The sequence below is a fragment of the Cyanistes caeruleus genome, chromosome 6, assembly GCF_971803275.1.
Source record: "Cyanistes caeruleus chromosome 6, bCyaCae1.hap1.1, whole genome shotgun sequence".
In the NCBI taxonomy this organism is placed as follows: Eukaryota; Metazoa; Chordata; class Aves; order Passeriformes; family Paridae; genus Cyanistes; species Cyanistes caeruleus.
In genome coordinates, this window is record NC_141706.1 from 67,568,501 (window position 1) to 67,571,309 (window position 2,809).

Here is a 2,809-nt window from a genome sequence, read left to right on the forward strand (position 1 = left end):
TGGATGATGGATGGATGATGGATGGATGGATGGATGGATGGATGGATGGATGGATGGATGATGGATGGGAGACTGGGAATTCCTGGCTGGGCTGGAATTGCCAGATTTGCTGTGGCTGCCTGGATCCCTGGCAGTGCCCAAGGCCAGGCTGGGAATTGGGGCTGGAGCAGCCTGGGACAGTGGGAGCTCCTGGAATCCCAATTTTCTTTAACACCAACTGTTAATGAATCACAGGGAAGACAGAATTTCATCGTATTCTCAGTGCCTATTCCCAATCTTGGGAGCTGCTTTTGCTCTCCTCGTCCCTGCTTCAGCACCTCTGAGTTTTGGAATTGTTGACATCAATGTTTTCCTGAAATCCGGGGCCCTTCCCAAGGGACATCATTTGGAGTTTGCCATGGCAGCCAAGTGTTCTAGTTCATGGTTCATCCTGCCTAACTTCTGGATTCAAATTTTGATTTAAAGTCTTTATCCCTAAGGAGAGGTGGGAAAAGTGGCTGACTCCCTATGGAAAATGAGGAATCATGTTCCTACTCTGGATGCTGGACTTTGGAATAACAGGAGGAAGGAGCAGGTCTAGGCTGGAGGGAGAGCAGGGAATCCTAAAATCCCAGTAAGATTGAAAAGGGCCTCAAGCCCACCCAGTTCCAACCCCTGCCATGATCAGGGACACATTCCCGACCAGGAGAAACCTGATCCTAATAAAACTTCTTTGGGATAAGAAATCATTTTAGCCTGAGGCTCCTCCTTGGCTTCTTTTCACTTCAGCAAATAATTACAAAATAATTATTTTTGGAAAGTGCAGCAGGGAAAGGAAAATATTTATACTCGTGGTCATTTCCAGGTTTGTGTTTTCCTCTGGGAGAATTTGGAAGCTGATACTGGGTAAATGTTATGAGAATTCAGCCTTTAAATGAAGATCTGATCAGCAGCTTCTTTCTCCTCACAAAAATTCCTCTTGGATTCATGCACAGGAACCTGAGCCGAGTTTTCCAGATGAAAATTTTCTCATTTATTACCCGTCCTGCATTTTTCTGTTGTTATCTCTGCTGATTGCAGAGCTTTTGAATGTGGGTTGTTTTTTTTATCATCAGTGCTCTTTCCACCTTATTTATTCATTAGTGCCACAGCCCAGGTGTGGGATCTCAAAGTTGTTCCCATGGTGACAAATGGGGCACAAAAACCAGATTGCAATGGAACTGCATGGACAGGGAATTCTGGGAAGTGGGGAATGGAAAAGCTTCTGGTTCCCCACAAAAATCCTAATAATCACTAACTGAGGCAGAGAAAATACTGATAATTTAATGGGTGCCTGAGCTAATGAATTTTATTTTTTAATGCTCCAGGGTGGAAATGTTTTTCTTCATGGAGAGAAATGAGGAGTCTCATGGAAATTCTGGGGTAAAAATGTTCCTGAGGGGCTGTGAGATGCAGATCCAAACTTCGGTGGATGGAAACTGCAAAAATTTAAATTAAAATGTATTTCATGTTTGGTTTTGTTTTGGTTTTTTCTTTTTTAAAGAGGATTTTTAGGCAGCTTTATGTTTTCAAACCCACCTGGGAAGATCTCTGTGCTCAGAGCAGCTGAAAAGCACAAGCAGCACACCAGAATTTTTTTAATCCAGGACTTTCCTTGCTCAGGAGTTTTTTTTTGCAAGCTCCTGACAATTTCCATGAGGAAAACTATAGAAGATAACCAAGTCCTGTTTTCGTTTTCATTCCTAAAAGACTTTTTAGCTCCTGACTGATAAGAACACACTGGCAAAAATATGGAAAAAAGCACAGAAACACCACCAGACCAAACCTGATGTGGCAGAGATGACAAGAAGCTGGTCCTGATCCCATCACAGCCAGCCCTGCTCTTGTCCCATTTCCCAACCTGTCCTGCTTGGCCTTTTCCAAGGAATTTAAGTGGGATTTTGAAGGGAAGAAGCTAAAAGCCCAACAAAATTGCCAAATCAGAGCCAGCTGAGGCTGTGAGCAGCTCAGGGTGAAGCTCCAGCTGGAAGCTCTGAGCCCACCAAACATTGGCATCACCTGGGGGAGGTTTTTTGTCACATTTGTGCTGTACCTGAGGTCCTTTCTTCCCCCTCTTCATTAAAATAACTTAAATTAACAGCTCAGCGCAGCTGGGGCTCGTTCTTAGCGTGCTCTACACAAATGAGCCAAGTCCTGCATTGTCCAGATTTTGTTTTATGTCCAGTTCCTGGATCCCATCATATCGCTGCTGACAGCAGGAAATAATTGAGCAGCTGTTCTGCCATCGGCTGCAACAGCCCAGGCTGCAAAATAAAACATTTAGGGAGATAAAAATGGCACTCAGCAGAGAGAGATGAGACATTTTCCATGATGAAAGGCAGCCTCGTGCTTGTACCAGACCAATAGTGCTCATGGAACAGCGCTGTTGGTTCTGGAGGGTCTTGGAGATCATAAACTGGAGTCTGTTTGAGAAATAGGGAGGTTGGAAAAATGGGAATAAGAAATGCTCCAAGTCCCTGGCAGGAGGGGACAGCCGGGGGGGTCGGGCTCTGCTGCCAGGGAACAGGGACAGGAGGAAAGGGAACGGCCTCAGGCTGGGCCAGGGGAGCTCAGGGGAGATATCAGGAAGAATTCCTTCCTGGAAAGTTCTTTCCAGCCCTGGCACAGCTGCCCAGGGCAGGGCTGGGTTCCCCTGGACTGCCAGGATTTAAATCCCTGTGGATGTGGCACCTGGGGAGTGGGGCTGTGGTGGCCTGGGCAGGGCTGGGGGAGCGCTGGACTCAATCATGGAGGGCTTTTCCAACCTTCATCATTCCATAATTCCACATCT

At 46.1% G+C, this 2,809-nt stretch overlaps 1 long non-coding RNA gene across 1 annotated transcript; it reads right to left on the bottom strand.

Moving 5' to 3' along the window:
- Positions 1-324: 324 nt before the first annotated feature.
- LOC147652810 (uncharacterized) lies at positions 325-1,961 on the bottom strand. The gene is made up of 3 exons (XR_015287850.1): positions 1,805-1,961; positions 1,558-1,683; positions 325-1,457 (listed from the first exon to the last, which is right to left on the bottom strand). It is a non-coding gene; the product is annotated as an uncharacterized LOC147652810 (long non-coding RNA).
- Positions 1,962-2,809: the final 848 nt, after the last annotated feature.